The sequence below is a fragment of the Coturnix japonica genome, chromosome W (genome assembly GCF_054131305.1).
Source record: "Coturnix japonica strain WE chromosome W, WE-NBRP24, whole genome shotgun sequence".
NCBI classification, from domain to species: domain Eukaryota; kingdom Metazoa; phylum Chordata; class Aves; order Galliformes; family Phasianidae; genus Coturnix; species Coturnix japonica.
The window spans coordinates 10,219,904-10,243,797 of record NC_140701.1 but is presented as its reverse complement, the minus strand read 5'-3'; the positions used below and the strand labels follow the sequence as shown (position 1 = coordinate 10,243,797).

At 47.8% G+C, this 23,894-nt stretch overlaps 1 pseudogene; it reads left to right on the top strand.

Annotated features, from left to right (window-relative positions):
• The first annotated feature begins 1,546 nt into the window (after positions 1-1,546).
• LOC146754499 (olfactory receptor 14J1-like) lies at positions 1,547-2,167 on the top strand (annotated as a pseudogene).
• Positions 2,168-23,894: the final 21,727 nt, after the last annotated feature.

Here is a 23,894-nt window from a genome sequence, read left to right as displayed (position 1 = left end):
CAACGCCTCACCGTCTCCTGCCTCTAAACAAGCCCGCGCCAGCGCAGCCCAAGCCCCCCCCCCCGCTCCCGCGCGACAGCCTCCGCCAGGTCACTCTGTGCCCCAGGGAGCGGCTCATTGCAAAGGGGGGTCGAGGGGGCCGGCTGTAGCACCATGGTCGATGCAGGCGGCTCGTCTGATACAGACGTGCCGGGAGACGGAGACGGGGCACTCGGCTCCGGAGCCACCGGCAATGGAGGCTCGGAGGCCGGTGGCAACTTTACGGTGGACAAAGCAGGGGGCACCGTGCAATCTGACCATTCATTATAATTCTTATTCCTCCCCTGCACAGCACTAGCTTGTTCTGCCGCTTCCTTTTCTGCCTGATGTAGCAACAAATCATTATAAACCACACGCCACCACTTCCCGCATTTTTTAGCTGTTTTATCCCCATCTAATATTCCCTGTAAAATTGCATCTCCAAATTTACGCCACTCAGCAAGATCATACACTAAATGCGGATTCTGAAATAACCCTTTAGCATACCCATACGCTAATAACTCGGGGAGTTCCTTTTGCAAGTCTGTCCCCTTAACCTGACTCTTTTTTTTTTCAAAAAGCAAGAAAATACCTGACACTTTTTTTTAAAAAAGCAAGAAAATAATTCATAAACCGCTTGCCTTGGCATACCTATTTGTCAGCGCGCTGTTGCAGCCTTAAAGGATGTCGGCGGCCCGTATCGGCTAGGCCCTTCAATAAGGTCACGTAGAGCACCTGCACCTTCTTTTCCTGGCGCATGCTATCCCTGCTGCTTAAGGATTCGAACACCTTCGCCGCTACGATCCTTCCTGGTAGGCCATGTCGGGGTCACCAATTGTTGCAGAACGGCGGGAGAAAAGCAGACGACCACACCTGTCATTGACATATGATCAGCTATTCTCGTTTATTCCTTGGCTGCGTGTACCTTTATAATACGGATAATTAGCTCATACATATTGCAAAAGTAGAGCTCATCATTGGTTCCCAATTACATACCATCCCCGAGTATCTTAACAGCTTGTTGTTATCAACTGAAAGCTACTCCCTTGCTGAGTTCCCAGAACCATGGCTAGTTTCTCACCATCCCAGGGCATCCTGTTGTTCTTGCTGTCCTTGCAGGTGTTATGGCTGCTTGCTTAGCTGCACCATGTTTACGACCCTTCTCAGCTAACTAGCTGTAAAAAACACTCTCTACACAGCTCCATCAGCGAGTTCCTCCTGCTGCCATTGGCAGACGCGGCAACTGCAGCTCTTGCACTTCTGGCTCTTCCTGGGCATCTACCTGGCTGCCCTCCTGGGCAACGGCCTCATCAGCACAGCCGTAGTGTGCGACCGCCGCCTGCACACCCCCATGTACTTCTTCCTCCTCAACCTGGCCCTCCTCGACCTGGGCTGCATCTCCACCACTCTCCCCAAAGCCATGGCCAATGCCCTCTGGGACACCAGGGCCATCTCCTACACAGAATGTGCTGCACAGTTCTTTTTCCTTCTCTTCTTCATGTCAGCAGAGCTGTCCCTTCTCACCATCATGTCCTATGACCGCTACGTTTCCATCTGCAAGTCCCTGCGCTACGGGACCTTGATGGACAGCAGAGCTTGTGCCACCATGGCAGCAGCTGTCTGGGGCACTGGTGTTCTGAATTCCCTGGTGCACACTGCCAGTACGTTTTCACTGCCTCTCTGCCAAGGGAATGTGGTCAACCAGTTTTTCTGTGAAATCCCCCAGATCCTCAAGCTCTCCTGCTCAGCCTCCTACCTTAAGGAAGTTCTGTTTTTCATTTTTAGTATATGTTTAGGCTTTGGGTGCTTTGTTTTCATTGTTATATAGTATGTGCAGATATTCATGGCAGTGCTGAGGATGCCCTCTCAGGAGGGACAGCACAAAGCCTTCTCCACATGCCTCCCTCACCTGGCCGTGGTCTCCCTCTTTCTCAGTACTGCCTTTTTTGCCTATCTGAAGCCCCCCTCTGTTTCCTCCTTATCCATGGACCTGATGGTGGCACTTCTGTACTCGGTGGTGCCTCCAGCAGTGAACCCCCTCATCTACAGCATGAGGAAACAGGAAGTCAAGGATGCAGTGAGGAAAGTGATGACCAGATGTGTTTCAAAAGCAGTGAACTGCCCATCTTTTGGAATTCATGACATGTAATGCAGCTTTTTACTGATACAAACTCTTTGTTATTTTTTTTGTTTGTTTTGTTTTGATCCGTTTTCATAAGTGTATTGTATTAAATTTTATTGTTGTTTTAAAACACTGTAATTTTTTTCACTGAAATGGTATTATTCAAATCAATTCCTCTTCAGCTTTTACCTTTATATTGTAGCCCAGACACACTGTACATAATGAACCAGGATCTCTGTGAAACTTAACAGAATAAAGGACGTGCAGTGCCTCTGTCTGTCCTCCTTCTTGTGAGACGTTTCTGGAGCAGTTGGGGTCATATGTTCTCAGAAACCTACAATCCAGCAGGAAGCACATGGCTGATCATCAAACTGTGCGCTGACTTCCGACTGCAACAGCTGACAGGCCATCCCTGGGCTCCTGGCTGGGGTCTGTTCTTCAAGGCTCACATTTGTCAGTGCCTCTGAGAAGCCAGCAGCAGCAACCGGTTTGCATGTTGGCTGCCAGGTCTCTCTTCCTCTTTCCCTGTGAGACCCTGCACAGGACAAGTTCTTGGATATGGGTTGTCAGGTCAGAAGTTTCCAAGCTTCCTTTTGGGCTTCTTCCATTTTGTACACAGAGGTCGGTGCTGCCTCCAGGATGGTTTGTGGTAAAGGAATTCTGCACAAAGGTCTGATAAAAGTTACCCAACACCTACAGGAGCCATTCTTGGAGCATAGGCTGGTAGGTAGAAAGCTGCTCCTAATGAGATGACTGACATGAGGAGGTTGGGAGCAGCCTGGATAACAGAGATGGGAGACTGAGGGAAGAGGAGCCTATGTGCCATGCTCATTGCCATCTTCACCAGCAATGGCGACGCACTGTTACCACTGCTGAAACACACCTCCCATTGCCTCATTCTGCTCACATCTACTGTTTGGTCTCCGGAAACATTCAGCAAAAATTGGTGAATATCAATGAGTGTCATTTTATCCACTTGGAGGCATTCAATGGCACACCATCGCTTCATGTGCACTTCAATGTCAGATGCCATTCTGTCAGGCTACCCCTCTGCTGTCATCTTTTACACGGCAGCAACACGTAATGGGATGTTGGTGGGAAGGTTCAACCTCTACAGCCCCATCTCCTAAATCTGCCTCTGATCTTACGGCCCAGGTAATACAAGAGGGGTCATTACTATTGAAGCAGATCTTATCTGAGTTAACAGCTGGATGGCCTGAGAGGTCATTTCTCTCCCTGAGAGGTCTGGCTGTGCTCAGTCCATGCCAGGGAAGCCTGCCAAGCCCACGGACACTTGGGGAGTGGGAGAGGTTCTGGGAGGATAAATGCAGACCTTGCTTCCTTCAGCCTCATCAGCTCCCGGAGCACAGAGGAAGATGAAGGCAGCTGTGCTCAGCCTCATGATGCTCCTTGCTGCCCTGTGCTGCACAGTGGATGCTCAGGTGAAGCATCCGTGGGGGATGTGGGCTGGGGCTGGAGGTGATTGGCCATGGGGGTACCCACTGCATGTCTCTCTCACTCTCTCCTGCTCCTCTCTCCACAGTCACTTATGCAAGTGCCAAACTCGGAAGTTGCTGTGGTGAGTGCCTGCACAGCCACTCAGATTGTTCCCAAGGGCGGCTTTGCAGGGAGTCATGCAGGAGCAGGTGGGGTCTCTCCCTGCCTGGCTGTTCCCACCTCAAATTATCTGGAGGGTTCCCCAGCTCCATGCTGCGCACACCATGTCCTGCACCCCTGTGGGCTTCCCCACCCTCTCTCATCACCTGCTCCAAAGTCCTATAGGATGGAGCTCCTCATGCGGCCATCAGCCCCACTACAATCCCTCTGCTCTCTCTCAGCTCCTCCATACAATTCCTCCCAAACCCTTCACCCTTTGATCTACATCTGCATGGACACAGTGTGACCACTTCACCATCCTTTTGGCCCCTCTCTTCTTGAAGCCACTTGTCCCTCCTTTGGGTCTTCTTTAGTCCCCTTGCGCGACTGCCCCTACCCACTACCCCATCACCCAGAACAAGGTCTGCATATCCCCTCCCATGGACACCTCCAATCTCCCGATGACCAATGAAGCCCTATGATGACCAGTGACACCCTCTCTTGATCAGTGAAGTCTTCTGATGGTTACTGAACATCTCTGACAATCAGTGGAGCCTTCCACTGTGCTTTTGTGTCTATTTCTTGCTTGTGGGTGAAAACACAGCCCAACCATTTGCCATGGGCTGGTCCAAACTGTACTGGAACAGGGTGGTGCTCCTGAGCACCTGCAGTGCATTGATGATAGCGTTGTGTGGGGCGATACAGCAGAAGAAGCTTTCACAAAAGAAGAGCAAATAATCCAAATTCTTCTACAAGCTTGTTTTGCCATAAAGCAAAGCAAAGTGAAATAACCTGACAGGAATTTCAGTTCCTAGCTATAAAGTGGCAAGATGGACATCGTCACATCACAACAGATGTGATCGACAAAATCACTGCCATGTCTCCACACATTTACAAGAAAGAGGCAGGATCTTTCCTGGGCGTAGTGGGCTTTTGGAGAATGCATGTTCCAAACTACAGCCCCATAGTGAGCCCCCTTTTTCAGGTGCTGTAGAAGAAGAATTATACATGAGGCCCCAAGCAGCAGCAGGCTTTTGAACAGACTTAATAGGAGACAGCCTGTGCCGTGGCCCTTGGGCCAGTACAGATGGGACAGGATGTAAAGAACATCCTCTACATTGCTGCTGGAGAGAAAGGTCCCACTTGGAGTTTGTGGCCAAAAGCCTCAGGAGAGACCCGAGGCCTTACTCATGGATGGTGGCAAATGCCTTATGGGGGTGGTTACAGCAGTGGGAACAAAATAACTGGCAACGGAGGGATAAACCTATTTGGGCTGCTGAACTGTGGAAAGACACTGCTGCCCGAACAAAAGATATGGTTGTAAAGGTACATCACATGCCCAAGAGTAGGTCTACTGAAGAACTGCAAAACAACCACTGGGTAGATCGAGCTGCCAGAATTGAGGTAGCTCAAATAGATGTGGACTGGCAGAACAAGGGTGAATTATTTCTATCTCGATGGGCCCATGAGACCTCAAGCCATCAAGGAAGAGACGCAACATAGGAAAGGGCCGGAGACCGAGGGGTGGACTTAACTATGGACACTATTGCGCAGATTATTCATGTTGGGAAAAGCTGTTTGGGTCCTTCTAGTCTCTCTAAAGGGCAAACCTCTCCATGGAACTGTTTTTGCCCAGGGACCTGGGTGCACGTGGTGGTGATGCAGAAGGATGTGTATGTTCAATATGTACGATAAGGGAATTTGATGTTGGGGGAGTGCAGTCAGTAATTCCATGTATATATATGTATAAATTCCTGTGTGTCTAATGCATTTTAATTGTTGATTATTTGTATATAGATATGTTTTCTAAGCATGATGTAGTGATGTAGAATAAGGGGTGGAATGTAATGGTTTTGTAATTTTTCCCATTGGTATTCCACATATCATAGTTAGTAAAACAAGTTTTCCTTCTTAGGTCTTTTCTGATTCTCTGTTTGTTTCCTTGAGCCCAGCTCCAGTCTCTCTACCCTGTTCCTTTTTCCCTTCCTATTTGTTTGGGCCAGGGGGCCTGCGGGCCTACTGCCCCCCCTGTCAGGGTCATACACTGATCTGGATAACTCCATGACAGTGTCAAAAAGGAGACCAGCTCTGACACAACCGTTCATATTGCTGGCTACTGACTGCTGCCCCGGAGTGCTACTGTAGAGACAACAGGACTGTTGTGAAACACACAAGACCTTCAGGCCTGCACAAATACAAGGACTTGAGAGCACTGTGGCAGGATGGAAAAGAGCTTGTTGTGCTGCTGTCCATGGATGTAGCTCTCCCAGACCCAGACAAGGGAGGAAGAAAGAAGAGATAAGGAAAAGTCTATTTTGAAAACTTTTCTTATTTGTCTCTTAACCTATTCAGGGAATCTGGTTTCATGTTTTCACAAGCTCTTGGTATAATAAAATGGAAAGTAGGTAGGAAAGAAGTAGTGAAATAAATTGCAACTTATTTGCAGATTACGGTATTACACAAAATCAAAAAGACAAACAAGAATAAAACATAAATAGCCATCAATGGGAATCCTGTGATGAAGATGTGCACTTTATGGAAGTTGGAATAGTGTATATTGCAACACCTTCCTAAGAGCGTGCTTGATCTCCCTATTCCTCATGCTGTAGATAATAGGGTTCAGTGCTGGAGGAACCACTGAGTACAGAAGTGCCACTGTCAGATCCAGGAGTGGTGAGGAAATGGAGGGGGGCTTCAGGTAGACAAAAGCGCCAGTGCTGACAAATAGAGAGATCATGGCCAGGTGAGTGAGGCACGTGGAGAAGGCTTTGTGCTGTCCCTCCTGAGAGGGCATCATCAGCACGACAAGGAAGATCTGCACATAGGACACAACTATGAAAACATAGCAGCCAAAGGCTAAACTGGTACTAAAAATGAGAAACAGAACTTCCTTAAGGTAGGAGGCTGAGCAGGAGAGCTTGAGGATCTGGGGGACTTCACAGAAAAACTGGTTCACATGGCAGAGAGGCAGTGAACACGTACTGGCAGTGTGCAGCAGGGAACTGAGAACCCCAGCACCCCAGACAGCTGCTGCCATGGTGGCACAAGCTCTGCGATCCATCAAGGTCCCGTAGTGCAGGGGCTTGCAGATGGCAACGTAGCGGTCATAGGACATGATGGTGAGAAGGGAATACTCTGCTGAGAGGAAGAAGAGAAAGAAAAAGACCTGTGCAGCACATCCTGCGTAGGAGATGGCCCTTCTGTCCCAGAGGGCGTTTGTTGTCGAACGGCGGGAGAAAAGCAGACGACCACACCTGTCATTGACATATGATCAGCTATTCTCCTTTATTGCTTGGCTGCGTGTACATTTATAATACGGATAATTAGCTCATACATATTGCAAAAGTGGAGCTCATCATTGGTTCCCAATTGCATACCATCCCCAATTATCTTTGCAGCTTCTTGTTAACATCCTGAAAGTTACTCCCTTGCTGAGCTCACAAAACCATGGCTAGTTTCTCACCATCCCAAGGCATCCTGTTGTTCTCACTGTCCTTGCAGGTGGCATGGCTGCTTGATTAACTGCACCGTGTTTACAACCCCTCTCAGCTAACTATCTGTAAAAAACACACTCTACAGACTCCAAAATCCTAGGGGTCGGCCTCGGGTCTCTCCCGAAGCTCTTTGCCACAAACTCCAGGTGGGACCTTTCTCTCCAGCAGCAGTGTAGAGGATGTTCTTCACATCCTGTCCCGTCCGTACTGGCCCCAAGGCCACGGCACGGGCTATCTCTTGTTTTATCTGCTCAAAAGCCTGCTGCTGCTCAGGACCCCATGAGAAATTATTCTTCTTCCGTGTTACCTGATAGAGGGGGCTCACTATGTGGCTGTAGTTTGGGACATGCATTCTCCAAAAGCCCACTACTCCCAGAAAAGATTGGGTCTCTATTTTATTTGTGGGCGGAGACATAGCAGTGATTTTGTCAATCACATCTGCTGGGATGTGACGACGTCCATCTTGCCATTTTATACCTAAGAACTGGATTTCCTGGGCAGGCCCCTTCACCTTGCTGCGCTTAATGGCAAAACCAGCTTGCAAAAGAATTTGGATTATTTGTTTTCCTTTCTTGAAAACCTCTGCTGCTGTATGGCCCCACACTACAGTATCATCAATATACTGCAAGTGCTCAGGAGCATTACCCTGTTCCAAAACGGCTTGGATCAACCCATGGCAAATGGTTGGGCTGTGCTTCCACCCTTGAGGTAAATGTTTCCAGGTATACTGAATACCTCTCCAGGTAAAAGCAAACTGTGGCCAACATTTTGCAGCCAATGGGATGGAAAAGAAGGCATTAGCAATGTTAATGGTGGCATACCACCTAGCTTCTTTTGACTCCAATTCATACTGGAGTTCTAGCATTTCTGGTACAGCAGCACTTAATGGAGGTGTGACTTCATTCAGGCCACGGTAATCCACGGTCAGCCTCCATTCCCCACTGCTTTTACGCACTGGCCATATGGGGCTGTTAAAAGGCGAGTGAGTTTTGCTAATCACTCCCTGATTCTCTAATTGGCGAATTAGCTTGTGAATGGGGAGCAATGAGTCCCTATTGGTGCGGTACTGCCGTCTGTGAACCACTTTGGTGGCAATTGGTACCTCTTGGTCTTTTACCTGGAGCAACCCCACAGCAGAAGGATCATCTGACAGACCAGGTAAAGCTGACAGCTGCTTAACACCGTTTGTGTTAACAGCAGCTATCCCAAAGGCCCATCGATACCCCTTGGGATCCTTAAAATATCCCATCCTAAGGTAATCGATACCCAATATACATGGAGCCACTGGACCAGTCACAATAGGGTGTTTTGCCAGTTTTTACCAGTGAGGCTTATTTCGGCCTCCAACATAGTCAATTCTTGGGAACCCCCAGTCACTCCATGGATATATATTGGTTGTGTCCCTTGGTGACTTGAGGGCATTAGGGTGCATTGTGCACCAGTGTCCACCAAGGCTTTATATTTCTGTGGTCGAGATGCGCCAGGCCACTTAATCCACACAGTCCAGTATACTCTATTGTCCCTTTCCCTCCCCTGGCTGGGGGCAGGGCCCCTCTATTGTTTACCTCGGTGGCTTGCAGCAACTGGAACTTTCCCCTTCTTGGAAGAGTTCACCTTGGTGGTTGTTTCACACTGTAATTCTTTTACTCGTGCCTGAAGTGCAGAAGTGGATGAATTACACCACTTCCTCATGTCCTCCCCATGACTACAGAGGAAAAACAACAAGGCAAGACATGTAGTCTTATCGTTGTCATTTGCTTGAATACGAGGACGTCTCTTTTTTATGGTTGAGATTTTCGATAATATGGGTTGAGAGGAACTGATGTTGTTTAGCTTTCTCAATAGGCGATCGTGGAAATCCTGGTTTCCATCATCTGGTACCACCATGGATTCATCTACATCAGGCACGTTAGCCAATTTGTCAATAATATCACTTTGTGTTCCCTCCATTTTGTTTAATCTTTCCACTATTTTGACAATGGCTGAAGTATACAGATTAACTTCTTTAGCGCTGATAAATAATTCAAGTTCCTGAAGCCTGCTAATTAGTTCATTCACAAGGGGTTTCCTTTCCCCTTTGCCATATAATAATGCAAGTGCACTGGCATGCTTTTCTGGAGCTGCCTTTGTAAAGTCACGCCACATTTGTCGTGGAACACAGACTGTTTCCGGATCATGTAATTGGTTTGGATCGTTACGATTCAAGTGGGGGCTGTACAGCATTTCCACCTGTCATGGTTTTGTAATTTTATAATTTTGCTATCAGTATTCCACATCATAACATCATGTCAAGTATGGATACTTCTGTTGAATGTGCAGTCCACAGAAGAAGACTACATATCCCAGAGAACAACAGGAGTAACAATAAGTCACGGGACCAGGACTCTATATAATCTCGTTCCCAGGCTGGAGTGCCCTCCTTCTTCTCTCGAACTTCTCGGAGAGTGGGAAGCGTTCCAGCCGTGTCGCCTAGAGTTCACAGTAGGCCTCTCGGTTTTCGGAGACTCTCTCTCTCTGTTTCGTTCGATTTTGTTAGCCTTAATTATATTATATTGTGTTATCTTGTATTTCGATATCATATTTAGTAAAATAAGTTTTTCCTCCTTAGATTGTCGCTGTTTTATCCCACTCCCCTTTTCCCCCTCCTTTCCAGGCCCCGGGGGGGGGCGTGGGGTGGCTTCCCCTGTCACGGGCATAGGTAAATCTAAGTAACCCGTGACAGATTTTTTGGTGGAGAATGCGGGCATAGAGCTTTTTAGCTTTTAGAACAACTCTCTCTTTGCTCTTAAAGAGCTTCGTTACGGGAGTGTTGGGAGTGTTATCTTTCCGTAGCTGCTCACGGAGAACGTGACCTTGAAATACCAGACAAATTGTCAACATTAAGGGCTGCTGCACATTCTCAGCATTGCTATCTAACTTTTGTGTAGAAAACAAAGGGATTTCTTTCTCCCTTAGAGCAAAGCTAGCTAGCTCTGACTTTTACAGAGCCTGCCAGCTATGAATCCACTCTTCATCCCAGTTGCTCTGTTTAAGGGATTGTAAGCAATTATGATCTTCTTAAAGTATTGGTCAACTATTAACACCATAATTTGGTGTTGTGGAATTGTGCAGATATATAGCCTAATAAGGTGGATACTGATGGAGACACCTGCCTGGTACTTTTACGAGATGTGGTATGGTCAGAATTTTGGCATCTACACCTCAGATGAATTTGTGAATCTTACAAACACTTGCATCCCAGATGGAACAGGCAATTTTACAAATACTTGCATCCCAGATGGAACAGGCAATTCTACAAACACCACCATGTTTAATTCATTGTACAGGCTAAAAAAACCCTTTTTATTTAGGTTGTACTCTCAGATTTCCACACGCTTTTCAATAACTGAGATAGGGTTCATACTTGCATTCATGTTATCACTATCAATGCATGCATATATGTTCCTATGCATTCGTTCTATGCGGAAGTCTCCTCCAGAACCAGAGAATGATGACTGGCAGGGAATATGGAAAGGTTTAGGAAAAGTCTTAGAAGCATGGGGACCCGCAGTGTCATGGGATTTCACTCTTGAACACCTAAGGGACCCTAAGAAATTAAGTGAGTATTTGGGTCAGAGATCTAAGGAGGTAAACCTTATGTGGGGTTTGGCTTATGCATACCGTGCTTTGTATCATACTATTCTGGAGAGAGAGAGTTTCCGATCTGAGATTCAAGCCCAAGTTAATTCTGATCAGTCACAGGAGGCATCAGTAGCAATATCAGTTGCCCCTGTGGAAGGCAAGAAATGGAAACGGGTGTCCATGCGTCTAGAACGAAAAGAAGGAGAAGCACAGGGGGGGGCAGCAGAAGATCCAAGTGCCGGGCATGGAGCAGTACCGAAAAAAGCAAAGGCAAAAACCAAGAGGCATGAAGAAGAGACTGATGATGAGGAGGAAATCACCTATTGTCGACCTCTGAAGCTGACTGAAATCCAAGGCTCAAGAAAGGAGTTCACACGGCGTCAAGATGAAGGTATCCTTGCTTGGTTGCTTCGCTGCTGGGACAACGGGGCCAACAGCTTGTCTCTAGATGGTAATGAAGCTCGCCAACTAGGAAGCATTGCCCAAGATGCAGGTATCGACAGAGGGATTAGCAGATGTTCGGATGGAGCTGCCACTCTCTGGTTGCGGCTGTTAGAAGCCGTGAGAGAAAGGTACCCCTATAAGGATGCTTTGAAGCCTAAATTTGATAGTTGGAATACCGTCCAAAAAGGTATTCAGCGCCTGAGGGAATTGGCCATGGCGAAAATGTTGTACAGCCCTGATCCAAGCGAACTTGACCCTGAGAGAGTGAGGGCCGATCCTGACATGTGGCAGAAAATCACAAGTACAGCACCAGAGAGAATTGCACAGTCATTGGTATCAGGATCTAAAGGATTCGTGGACAGATGGCCCCGAGTTGTTGAGCTGATTATAATGCTTCAAACCATCGATCAGCAGCTCCCCCAACTGCATGCCGCAGTTTCTGCCATCTCACGGCTAGAAAACCGACTAGATGAAATGTGCAAGAAATTGTTTCCATCAACTAATTGTAATGATCCTGTAATAGTATCAGAAACAACTGATGAAGGTCAATCCTCGTACGGGCCACCAGGTCTAATGAAGGATCTGATCAAACTAGTCCAGTCCTACTCCCCACCTGCATCATCAAAAGTCTCAGCTGTTAAACGCACACGCTTCCCAGCTCGAGCAAAGAACAACAGTACGATTGCACCGCGTGTTTCCATGTGGCGCTACCTACGTGACCGTGGAGAAGACATGAGGAAGTGGCATGATCAGCCTACTTCTGCACTACGAGCACGGGTGAAAGAACTGCTAGACATACCAACCACCAGTGGAGTTGCTCCAGTCATCACAGGTAACCAATAGAGGGGCCCTGCCCTCAGTCAGGGGAGGGAAAGGGATAATAGAGTTTATTGGACTGTGTGGATTCGATGGCCTGGCACATCAGAACCACAGGAATATAAGGCGCTGGTGGATACCGGTGCACAGTGCACCCTAATGCCCTCCAGTCATGAAGGGACAGAATCAATCCATATTTCTGGAGTGACTGGGGGCTCTCAAGAATTGACTGTGCTGGAGGCTGAAATAAGCCTCACTGGCAAAGACTGGCAAAAACATCCTATTGTGACTGGCCCAGGGGCTCCATGTATACTGGGTATTGATTACCTCAGAAGGGGGCATTTCAAGGATCCTAAGGGGTATCGATGGGCCTTTGGGATAGCTGCTGTAGACATGGACAACATTAAGCAGCTGTCTGTTTTGCCTGGCCTGTCAGAGGACCCGTCTGTTGTGGGGCTGCTACAAGTAAAAGAGCAGCAGGTACCGATTGCTACAAAGACAGTGCACAGACGGCAGTATCGCACCAACAGGGATTCCTTGCTCCCCATTCATGATTTGATTCGCCAGTTGGAGAATCAGGGAGTGATCAGTAAAACTCACTCACCTTTTAACAGTCCCATATGGCCAGTGCGTAAAGCCAGTGGAGAATGGAGGCTGACAGTAGACTACCGTGGCCTGAATGAGGTCACACCCCCATTGAGCGCTGCTGTGCCGGACATGTTGGAACTCCAGTACGAGCTGGAGTCAAAAGCAGCCAAATGGTATGCCACCATTGACATTGCCAATGCCTTCTTTTCTATTCCTTTGGCCGCAGAATGCAAGCCACAGTTTGCCTTCACCTGGAGGGGCATTCAGTATACTTGGAACCGTTTGCCCCAGGGGTGGAAACACAGCCCAACCATTTGCCATGGGTTGGTCCAAACTGTACTGGAACAGGGTGGTGCTCCTGAACACCTGCAGTACATTGATGACATTGTTGTGTGGGGCGATACAGCAGAAGAAGTTTTCACAAAAGGAGAGCAGATAATCCAGATTCTTCTACAAGCTGGCTTTGCTATTAAGCGAAGCAAAGTAAAAGGACCTGCCCAGGAAATTCAGTTCTTAGGTATAAAGTGGCAGGATGGACGTCGTCACATCCCAGCAGATGTGATCGACAAAATCACTGCCATGTCTCCACCAACTAGCAAGAAAGAGACACAATCTTTCCTGGGTGCAGTAGGCTTTTGGAGGATGCACATTCCAAACTACAGCCTCATTGTAAGCCCCCTTTATCAGGTAACGCGGAAGAAGAATGATTTTGCATGGGGCCCTGAGCAGCAGCAGGCTTTTGAACAGATTAAACAAGAGATAGCCCGTGCTGTAGCCCTGGGGCCAGTACGGACTGGACAGGATGTAAAGAGCATCCTCTACACTGCTGCTGGAGAGAAAGGCCCCACTTGGAGTTTGTGGCAAAGAGCCTCAGGAGAGACCCGAGGCCGACCCCTGGGATTCTGGAGTCGATCATATAAGGGGTCTGAAGAGTGCTACACTCCAACTGAGAAGGAGATCTTAGCCGCGTATGAGGGGGTTCGGGCTGCTTCCGAAGTAGTCGGGACTGAAACACAGCTCCTTTTGGCACCTCGACTGCCAGTGCTGAACTGGATGTTCAAAGGACAGGTTCCCTCCACCCATCATGCTACCGATGTCACCTGGAGCAAGTGGATTACGCTGATTACACAGCGAGCGCGAATGGGAAACCTCAATCGTCCAGGAATCCTAGAGGTAATCATGGACTGGCCTGAAGATAAAAAGTTTGGAACATCACCAGCAGAAGAGGTATCACGTGCTAAAGAGGCCCCACCATACAACGAATTACCAGAAAATGAAAAGAAATATGCCCTATTCACTGACGGATCATGTCGCATTGTAGGGAAGCATCGCAAATGGAAAGCTGCTGTGTGGAGCCCCACACGACAAGTTGCAGAGGCCACTGAAGGTAAGGGAGAATCAAGTCAGTTTGCAGAGGTAAAAGCTGTCCAGCTGGCCTTAGATGTTGCTGAACGGGAGAGGTGGCCAATGCTGTATCTTTATACTGACTCATGGATGGTGGCAAATGCCTTATGGGGGTGGTTACAGCGGTGGGAACAAAATAACTGGCAACGGAGGGGAAAATCTGTTTGGGCCGCTGAACTATGGAAGGACATTGCTTCCCGAACAAAGAATATGGTTGTAAAGGTGCGTCATGTGGATGCACATGTGCCCAAAAGTCGGGCTACTGAAGAACAACAAAACAACCATCAGGTAGATAAAGCTGCTAGAATTGAGGTGGCTCAAATCGACTTGGATTGGCAGAATAAGGGCGAATTATTTCTAGCTCGATGGGCTCATGAGACCTCAGGCCATCAAGGAAGAGACGCAACATATAAGTGGGCCAGAGACCGAGGGGTGGACTTAACCATGGACGCTATTGCGCAGGTTATTCATGATTGTGAAACATGTGCCATAATTAAACAAGCCAGAAGGATGAAACCTCTCTGGGAGGAAGGGCGATGGCAAAAGTATAAATATGGGGAGGCGTGGCAGGTTGATTATATCACCTTGCCACGATCTCGCAGTGGTAAGTGTTATGTACTCACTATGGTAGAGGCAACCACTGGGTGGCTTGAAACATACGCAGTACCCCATGCAACTGCTCGAAACACCATATTAGGTCTTGAGAAACAAGTCCTGTGGCGACATGGCACCCCAGAAAGAATTGAATCTGATAATGGGACACATTTCAAAAATTCTCTTATAAATACTTGGGCCAAAGATCATGGCATTGAGTGGATTTATCATATTCCCTACCATGCACCAGCTTCTGGTAAAATTGAACGATATAATGGGTTGTTGAAAACTATGTTGAAAGCAATGGGTGGTGGAACATTTAAGCACTGGGAGAAGAATCTGGCAGAAGCCACTTGGCTGGTCAATACTAGAGGATCTGTCAATCGTGATGGTCCTAGTCAATCTAGCCCCCTACACACTGTAGAAGGAGATAAGGTCCCTGTTATACATGTAAAGAACATGTTGGGAAAAGCTGTTTGGGTCCTTCCAGCTTCTGGAAAGGGCAAACCTATCCGTGGAACTGTCTTTGCCCAGGGACCTGGGTGCACTTGGTGGGTAATGCAGAAGGATGGGGATGTTCAATGTGTGCCACAAGGGAATTTGATGCTGGGGGAGTGCAGTCAATAATTTTATGTATCTATCTATATATATATATATATATATGTTTGTATGTGTAGTGTATTTTAGTTATTATAGTTGTACATTTAGTTATGTTACATGCAATTCTACTATTTAGCTATCACAATTTTACATATGTGTATATATATGTGTATATATGTATATATTAACCATGATGTAATAATGTAGAATAAGGGGTGGAATGTCATGGTTTTGTAATTTTATAATTTTGCTATCAGTATTCCACATCATAACATCATGTCAAGTATGGATACTTCTGTTGAATGTGCAGTCCACAGAAGAAGACTACATATCCCAGAGAACAACAGGAGTAACAATAAGTCACGGGACCAGGACTCTATATAATCTCGTTCCCAGGCTGGAGTGCCCTCCTTCTTCTCTCGAACTTCTCGGAGAGTGGGAAGCGTTCCAGCCGTGTCGCCTAGAGTTCACAGTAGGCCTCTCGGTTTTCGGAGACTCTCTCTCTCTGTTTCGTTCGATTTTGTTAGCCTTAATTATATTATATTGTGTTATCTTGTATTTCGATATCATATTTAGTAAAATAAGTTTTTCCTCCTTAGATTGTCGCTGTTTTATCCCACTCCCCTTTTCCCCCTCCTTTCCAGGCCCCGGGGGGGGGCGTGGGGTGGCTTCCCCTGTCACGGGCATAGGTAAATCTAAGTAACCCGTGACACCACCAGAGCACTCTCTCTCAAAAATTGGATACCTTTCTCTATATCAGTCCATTTCTTTTTCTCAGGCTCCAAGTCCCTTTAAAGGGGAATCTATCTCTTACCGCTATCAACATCCGCTTCCAGAGGGTGTAGGACTGATTTTGGCATGTGCCAATACCTCTGCCCACACGTGAGTCCCTGGAAATGCTACCCAATTGGCGAGTTTTACGGCCATCGAGCCTCACACTGTTGGCACCATTGTCCCAGCAGCGAAGTAACCAAGTGACCATATGTTCTTTTGACTGACGTGTGAAATCCTTTCTTAGATCTCGAATTTTACTCATTTTAAAAGATCGATCAATAATGGTTGTAATACTTTGCTCGCCTTTTGCTCTATCAAGAGTCCCAGGTGTTGATGGTGGCAACTGTGTTGATGAGGCTGCCCCATCTAGAAGTTTGGATTCGAGAAATTCTCGTAAAGAAAATCAAGCTTTTGGCTCCTCTTCTTCTTCTGACTCTGACTCTTGTATTATTTCCTCCAGGTAACCCTCCTTTTTTTTCCTCTCTCCTAACTTCCTCTGCTCATCTAACTTCTTCTTATGCTCCTCTAACATCATCTGCTCCTCAAACTTCCTCTGGTCTTCTTACTTCCCTTGCTCTTCTGACTCCCCCTGCTCTCCTGAGTCTCCCTGCTCTCCTACCTCCCTCCGCTCTTCTAACTCCTTCTGCATTTTCTCTAACTGAGTCGAAACACGTTTTGTCTTTCGCCCTCTTACAGGGGCAACCAATATTGTATCTGGTGTCCCCGATGGTTGGTCCAATTGGACTACATGTGCCCCCGGTGGCTGGTCAGATTGGACTACATGTGCCCCCGGTGGCTGGTCAAATTGGACTACATGTGCCCCTGGTAGTTGGTTAAATACATTCAGTTCACCCCGGAGGGCACATAGCTGGTTTCGGAGAGTGTTCCGCTCGAACTGGACGGCACCGAACTCAGTCTGGAGGCTGTCGTACTTCCACTGGAGGGTGTCGCGCTCGGATCGGAGGGTTTTACACTCGAACTGGAGGGTGTTATTCTTAGACTGGAGGGTGTTATGCTCAGTCTGGAGAGTGTTGTGTTTTTACCGGAGGGCATTGTGCTCTGACTGGAGAGTGTCATACTTGGACTTGAAGGTGTCACTCTCGGATTGGAAGGCGTTGTGCTTGGGCTGGAGGGTGTCATGCTCAGACTGGAGGGCGTCGTATTGGACTGGAGAATGTTGTACCCAGACCGGAGGGTGCTATGCTCGGACCGGAGGGCATTATGCTCAGTCTGGAGAGTGTTGTGCTCAGTCCAGAGGGCATTGTGCTCAGTCTGGAGAGTGTTGTGCTCAGTCCGGAGGGCGTTATGCTCAGTCTGAAGAGTGTTATGCTCGGACTGGAGGGTGTTGCACTTGGGTTGCAAGGCATCGTGCTTGGGCTGGAAAGTGCCGTGCTTAGTCTGGAAGGCGTTGTACTTGGACTGGAGAGTGTTGTACCCGGACCGGAGGGCATTGTGCTCAGTCTGGAGAGTGTTGTGCTCGGTCTGGAGGGCATTACGCTCAGTCTGGAGACTATTGTGCTCAGTCTGGAGAGTGTTGTTCTCAGACCGGAGGGTGCTCTGCTCGGACTGAAGAGTATTGTGCTCTGACCGGAGGGCGTTATGCTCGGACTGAATGGTGTCTAGTTTGGATTGCTGATGTATTAGGCGGCACGAACTCACGGGATGTAACGCGATAGGCCTCCCCGTGCTCGTTAATGTATATGTATGAGGCTGAAATTGGAGCCCTATATAAGGGTCTCACACGGTTCATTAAATGCCATTTTACAGCTCACCATATTGGTGTGATCAGCGTGTAACTTGGTCATGGGGCCGTCAGATGCACATTCTCAATGATGGACGTAGTTCTTTAGGTTACCTTACACAAGGCAACAATTGGTGCCCTGTGTGAGGAAGTCCTGAGAGTGAGTGTGCGACGGCTAACCGCGAGACGGACGCGAATCCTACGGTTAGATCCCGTGGAAGCGCCGGAGGGGCGATATATTGACTGCAGCTACTGATTATCCTGCGGTGAGACCGTGGAAGACCGTGGGACTTTGGGCCCGGGTATATATACAAAGGGTGCGAGGACGTACAGTGTCGAGCACCAGAAAAAACATGGATTCCGTCACAAAGGTACTATTACGGGTTTGTAAAACCCACTGCGGTAGGAATGCTCCTTCTAAGAAGGAGATTGTTGCCGTTATTACTTTTTTGCAGGAAGCGGAGCTTTCACCCTCCCCTTGTAATTTGCTCGATTCGGAGCGGTGGGAATCTTTCACCGCTGCCCTGCTCCTAAGAGCAACAAACGATTATAAGGCGGAGGAGTTAAAAACCTGGGTTTTGGTCCTGGGTGCGCTTAAAGCGGCTAAGGAGGAGAAAAAGATCCAGGCAGTCGCGAATGGGGTTTTTGGGGTGGGTTCCGGGACGTCTGGGGTCCCGGAGGGTGCGGAGGAACCGCTCCCTTGCGGCGACTCCGTACCCAAGATGGCGCCGACCACGCCGGCCGTTTTCACAATGGCCATGGCGGCGCCCGAAACAACTCCGGAAGGGATGGCGGAAGTTGCCTCATCTGGGGAGGCGCCGCCATATTATCCCCGCCTATACCCCTGTTTGCAGAGCTTTCGTTCACCTGAGGGGGGTGGGTCCTGTCCGAGGGAGGGAGAGTCATGGGGGGAGGCGCGCCGTGGAGGCGTTAAGCCACCCCTAGACCCGCCCCCGGAGGAGGGACCTCATCCCGCGAAAGGGGAGGAACGAAAGGTACTGCCTGCCCCTACCCCTTTGGTTTCGCCTCCCGAGGAGGGGGAGGAGAAAGGGGAGGAACAAAAGGTACTGTCTGCCTTCACCCCGTCGGTTTCGTCTCCCGCGAAGGGGGAGGAGAAAGGGGAGGAACGGAAGGAATTGCCTGTCCCCACCCAGTCGGTCGTGGTTCCCTGGAGGAGGGGGGAGAAGTGGGAGGAGCGAGAGATATCGCGTAAGCCCACTGATTGGACTGACATTTGCGATACAATGCGAGAGGTGGGGCTCAAGGAGCGGGACTGGGCGGTGTTCCCAATTGTAGTCAAACAGGAGGGACCGGTTTGGGTACCTTTGGAAGCAAAAGCAGTTGCTCGGTTTATAGAGGCGATTGACAAAAAGGGATTGAGATCCCCGATGACAATGAGTGCCTTTGAGGCTCTCGTAGCCCCAGGTCCCCTACTCCCATATGATATTGAAAGCCTTATGAGAGTAGCCCTCGAACCAGTACAGTTTACTGTGTGGAAGGAGGAGTGGATAATACAACTCAAAGCTGTTTTAGCACAGGCTGCGCGCGATCCACAGCATCCAGCAAATGGGAAGGAGGGAGATCCAAAAACTGATTTAATGAGGCTTTCAGGTTCATCTGCGGATTTGGCTGGATCTGCAGAGAGGCAGCTTAGGGACCTCCGCCCAGGAGAGCTGCTTGCCACCACGGGGGCGGCTACCTCTGCTTTTATACACTTTATAAGAAAAGCAGAGCCTGTAGCCCCGTGGTCAGAGATTATGCAGGGTCCCTCAGAGTCATTCTCTGAGTTTGCCAATCGATTGATACGGGCAGTAGAAGGATCGGAACTGCCTAAGGAAGCGCTGACTTCTGTTATAAAGGATTACACGACTTGGAAAGGCGGGTGGTTGAAGCTCTCACCACAGCGGGTTTTACTGTTGATGGGAACCCGCCAGCCGCAACCGCGAAGTGACTCTTCAGAAAAAGGAAAAAGAACAGATAAAGAACTGCTGCTAGTACCAACGAGAAGGACATCTGTTGTATCACTTGCTGTGTGTCTTTGTGTAATTGCATTCATTACCGGGGGAGAGGGTACTCACTTAACATCACAACCAGAAAATATTTGGGTTACATGGTCTAATCGAACTGGGCAGAAAGATTTCTGCCTTAGCCTGCAGTCAGCCACATCACCGTTTAGAACATGCCTTATAGGTGTACCCAGGTGGGACCCAAAGGAGTTCAACGGATATGTGCATAAGAACAACTGCAAGAGAGATGCAGTGGACAAAGTTTTCTTTATGAAAGCATTTGAGTCTAAATTCACTGACTGGGCCAGAATGTCTGCATGTTTTATTAGATCCTTGAACACCTCCTTGCCCTGGGATCCACCAGAGTTGCAGCTTCTTGGATCCCAATCAGTTGGTAACGTAACATGGAATAAGAACTCTCAAAAGTGGGAACGCCCGGTTAGATGTTTGTATTTTTCGGGTTTTAGGACACCGGGTCAACTGTCCAATCGCAGGGTATGGGAAGGCCTACTTGGGAATGGGGCACCATTCTCGGGAACAACTGGGTCGGAACCCTTTACTTTACTTAACCCCATTCAATTTGACACATATAGCTTGTCAGGGGCATATTGTGGTTTCTCAGCTGAAAGGGTGGAGGGATTCTCCCGTCCCTGCTCCGGGGATGGCTCCAAGAATGGATTTGCAGACCAATGCATAAAGCAGGGTGGGAGGTGGCTCTCTTACAATCAGAAGTATGTGGTACGTCATCCTAACGGGTCCAGCTATAATCTCTCATGCTACTGGGGCCCTGACGATTTGGCATGTTCTGGTTGTTGTTCTCGAAAGGAACCTTTAGCTGGGGAAGGAATAAACTGCAATGGTACAGCCAAGGCCCTTCCTAAGGACATATTTTTGATATGTGGGGATAGAGCTTGGCAAGGGATACCAAAGAATCCAGTTGGGGGGCCGTGTTATTTGGGAAAGCTGACATTGTTGGCTCCCAATCACACTGCAATGATAAGTGTTATGAAAAAGATCGATCGAGCTCGACGCCAGAAAAGGTCAATAAAAACATTGGACCAGGATTGTAGTGATGAGGTTCAGCTGTGGGGTCCCACAGCTAGAATCTTTGCATCCGTCTTAGCTCCGGGAGTAGCTTCAGCCCAGGCCCTAAGAGAAATTGAGAGATTGGCATGCTGGTCCGTGAAGCAAGCTAATGTCACCACAGCAGTCCTGTCGGAACTCCTGATGGACGTTAACAACATCAGACACGCTGTTCTTCAAAATAGAGCTGCAATTGACTTTCTGCTGCTTGCTCAAGGGCACGGGTGCAAGGACTTTGAAGGGATGTGTTGTTTCAATCTGAGCGACCACAGCGATTCGATACATAGGAAGTTGGAATGGATGCAAGAACACACGAAGAAGATCGCAATAGATGATGCATTCGGAAGCTGGTTGGAGGGACTGTTTGGTAATCTGGGCCCATGGCTTAAGCAGTTTCTCAAAGTATTAATCATAGGTATTTTATTCTTTTTAGCTTTAATGATTTGCTTACCTTGTTTGTTTCAGTGTGTCCAGGGTTGTTTACAGCATATGATAGAAAGAATGTTTAACGAAAAAATGGAGTACCAACGGGTATATGATAAACTTTGAGAAGAAGAAGGAACTGTATAAACCCAAGATGCCTTGGATATAATCATTAGAAAACTACTGATGTTATTAGATATTGCACTACCTACCTCTGTAGCTTGTCTACCTCACTTTTTAGATAACTTATTAAGTTTAAATTATAGAGACTAACATTTTTATATTAGGATTAAGGATTAGCGTTCGGGATGTAACGGGGCATACTTTATCGAGCATGGAGAGGGGGAAATGATGTATTAGGCGGCACGAACTCACGGGATGTAACGCGATAGGCCTCCCCGTGCTCGGTAATGTATATGTATGAGGCTGAAATTGGAGCCCTATATAAGGGTCTCACACGGTTCATTAAATGCCATTTTACAGCTCACCATATTGGTGTGATCAGCGTGTAACTTGGTCATGGGGCCGTCAGATGCACATTCTCAATGATGGACGTAGTTCTTTAGGTTACCTTACACAAGGCAACAGATTGCATACTCTCATTCTCGGCCCTGAGACTCTCTCTCAACCTCAAAATCTTCCCTCTCAGGATTGGTATTGAATAAGGCCCGATAAGCATTAGCTAGGCCCCAAGTCATTTGTGCCTCCTTAGATCTGCCTGAGCCACAACATTCCTGTCTCAAATATGCGGTCAAACTCTCTGGATTCTATAATTGTTCAGGAGTAAAGCTCCATGACACTAAAGATGTCTGTCTTCTAAAAGTCTCTCCAAAGTCTCTCCACACTCCCTGCCACTCAGTATTCTCTGGTTCTGGGGAAGACTTCCTCCTCAGGTTATAAATCCAGATACTGAGTGAGATTATTACAATAACCGGCAATAAGTTCAGGGAGATTAACACAATTGACAGTGTGGTCCACTGGGCCAACTGGTCATTCGAAGACTGCTTAAAGGATGCAAAAAAAAAGGAAGAGCACGCTCAAAAACCACCCTTTCTGTAATATCAGTTGCATCAGTTGCTCCTTCTGGAGCTGCATGCAGATACCAAGTAAGCGTTGCTAACCTTGCTTTCAATCCATTATACATTCCTATAACTTCATAGGAAAAAATGGCTAGCTTAAACATGGTCCAATATGTTTGGAGCATCATAAAAGAGGAACTGATGACATGCAGTCCATTGTAAAACAAGTTTACTGGAGAAAACATTTTTTTTTCTTTTTTTTTCTTCAATAGAGAGGAAAAAAAGTAAGAAAGCAAGTGTTTACAGAATATCCCGGAGTATTGGCAGTCCGCCTGGACATTCAAGGTCAAGCTCGCAGGTGCAGAATCGCAAACCTAAGATAGATCCTTAACAGAAAAAAAAATCTTGTAGCTCTGTTAAAAGCTAAAAGAGCAACAGAAAAAAACACAGAAAAACAGCAACTCAATCTGCCCGCGTCCTCCACCAAAATCTGTCACGGTTTAAACTAAAAATCACCTGTGTCCGTGACAGGGGCAGTTGGCCCCACAGGGGCCCTAGGCCGAAAGGAAAAAGTTAATTAGGAAAAGAAAACAGCGGCAACGATCTAAGGAGGCACACTTATTTCCTAAATTACTATATCGAAATACAGGATAACACAATATAATACAATATAATTGAAAATTGAGCTAACGAATCAAGCAAAATAGGAGAGAGAATGAGTCCCGTAACCGAGAGGCCTACTGTGAAATCTAGGCGAAACGGTGAAGGCTCCCACACACTCCCCTGAACGCCAGAGCTCGAAAGATGTCAGTCTATTCTGCGACCGAGTTAATATAGAGTCCAGGTCCCGTGACCTATCGTGTTGCTCTCTGGGAGATGTAGTCTTCTTCTATAAGTTGCAGATTCAATAAAATTATTCATGCTTTATATGATGTTATGATGTGGAATACTGATAGCAAAATTACAAAATTATTAAACCATGACAGGGGCCCATATGGGGTTGTGCGGCCTGTATGGGGTCTATGGGGTTTGTATGGGGTAGTGGGGCCTGTATGGGGTTTGGGGGCCTGTATGTGGTTGTGGGGCCTATATGAAGTCTATGGGGCCTACATGTGGTTCTGGGGCCTGTATGGGGTCTACGGGGCCAATATCTGGTTGTGGGGACTGTAATGGGACTATGGGTCCTGTATTAAGTTGTGGAGCCCATATGGGCTTGTGGGGTTTGTATGGGGACTATGGGGACCATATGTGTTTGTGGGGCCTGTATGGGGTCGATGGGGCCCATATGGCTTTGTGGGGCCTGTATGGGGTCTATTGGGACTGTATTGGGTTGTGGGATCTGTATGGGGTCTATTGGGACTGTATTGGGTTGTGGGATCTGTATGGGGTCTATTGGGACTGTATTGGGTTGTGGGATCTGTATGGGGTCTATGGGGCCCATATGCGGTTTTGGGGCGCATATAGGGTTCTGGAGCCTATATAGGGTTGTGGGACCTGTATGGGGTCTGTGCGGCCTATATGGGGTCTATAGGGCCTGTATGGGGTTGTGGG